Source organism: Pinus tabuliformis, chromosome 7 (assembly GCF_031772625.1).
Source record: "Pinus tabuliformis cultivar Carrire ecotype Pingquan chromosome 7, CPIR1, whole genome shotgun sequence".
NCBI lineage: Eukaryota > Viridiplantae > Streptophyta > Pinopsida > Pinales > Pinaceae > Pinus > Pinus tabuliformis.
Genome location: NC_142293.1, coordinates 455,544,330 through 455,546,258, shown reverse-complemented (window position 1 = coordinate 455,546,258; position 1,929 = coordinate 455,544,330).

Here is a 1,929-nt window from a genome sequence, read left to right as displayed (position 1 = left end):
CCCTATCCAACACATTCTAGAAAAATTGTCAATGAACAATATAAAGTATTCTTCTCCACGAGGTGAACTTTTCCTTGATGGTCCACATAAATCAGTATGAACAAGTTTAAGAGGCTTACTGTCTGATCCTTCCTTTTCAGGGAAACGTGCTCTGGTTTGCTTACCAAATTGACATGATTTGCATATTGTATTTTCTGGAATGCTGATATCCGGAAGATCACGAACAGCCTGGAATCTACATGCTTTTCTTATCTGAGGGAAGCTTAGATGCCCCAATCTTCTGTGCCATAGCTAGTGTTCATCATTTTTTCTTAGATAGAACTGTTGTTGTCCTCCCTTGAGTATGTATAAGTTGTTTGGAGTTGTTACACCTTTGATCACTGTTTCTCTTGTATCAAGCTCACGAACAACACATCCATTTGATTGAAATACTAATTCATTTCCTTGATCAGACATTTGACTGACACTCAATAGGTTATGCTTAAGACCATAAACATACATAACATTCCCAGCTTTAACTTTTTCTTTTAAGAGAACAGAGCCTTTACCTTTTATAACAGCAGGAGTGTCATTTCCAAATGAGACCTTCTTTTCCTTTTCTAAGGCATTATATGAGTGAAGTTTTTCTTTGTCACGCGTCATATGTTTTGAGCATCCACTGTCGATGTACCATTGATTTTCTTGTCCTTATGCATATAATGATATACCACATCTTTCTACTTGTGGTTATTTCTTTCTCCATATTTTGGGACTTAATGAAGTTTTCTCCTTCTGAGATGTTTGCCGAAAGTTACTCCTGCAATCAGATTCCTCATGACCGAAGTTGTTACAGATACAACATTCTATTTGATTTTCAAGAATATAAAAGTTATTCTAGGTCCCTTTCATGATCCTTGTCACATTCCTTTGATTTCGTTCTTCTCTATTCATGATGGTCTTGTAAGCAACAAATTGAGTAGCTTTGTGTCCAAAGTTATGACATGAAAAACATTGGCCATTAAAGAAGTTCCTACAATTATCGAATCTACTGACCTGGTGATTGTAGTTTCTATTAATATTCATTCTTGAAGCAGATTGAGTATGATTTACCTGAGGTTGGTTGTAGCTTCTATTCATTCTTGAGGTAGATTGAACCTGATTTACCTGGTGATCTGCTTTATGCCTTTGCTTGTCAAATTGTTCACTGCTCTTTGTTGCGTCAAGATAGCTTTTGGTGGAGGTTTACGGCTTCTATGCTTGAGATGCTTCTTCAATATATCCAAGACCTGTCTTTATCAAAGGAGAACGCTGCACTTTTATGATTTCATTTAATGTTTCTGATCCTTTAGTAAATCTAAGATTGAGAGCTTTTGTTTTCTCAATATACTTTCTTAGACCCACAATTTCACATTCTAGTTTTTCATTGTGTTTTTCTCTTTCAGCAAGTTGGAATGTCAAAGTATCTATAATCATATTCTTTTCTTCTAAACAAATTTTGAGTTTAGATATTTCTTCATACAGGTCATCTTCATCTAAAGCATCCAAGAAATCATCATCTTCAAAAGCCATCAGAAGTCTATAATCATTACTATTTTCATCTTCATCACTATTTGATAAACCATCGCTATCTTCATGCGTATAGTAGCTCTTCTTACTTACACTTTGTTTTCTATTCCATTCTGCGGATTCCTTACCTTTAACAACCTTATATTTATGAGGACATTTGGCAGCATAATGACCAACTCTTCCACAAGAAAAGAATTTGAAAGGTAGTTTACCTATGAATCTTACGATACCCCATTGAAGGTTCTTGACAAAGTTTGCTTCTTCTTCTCCTTGTCATTCATTGAGTTCTTATTTTCTTGAAGCTTTGAATCTAGCTTCTCTCATATCTAATGGACCTTCTTTTCTCATCTAAAAAGAAGTTAAGATTCCATGCAGCTGTGTGAT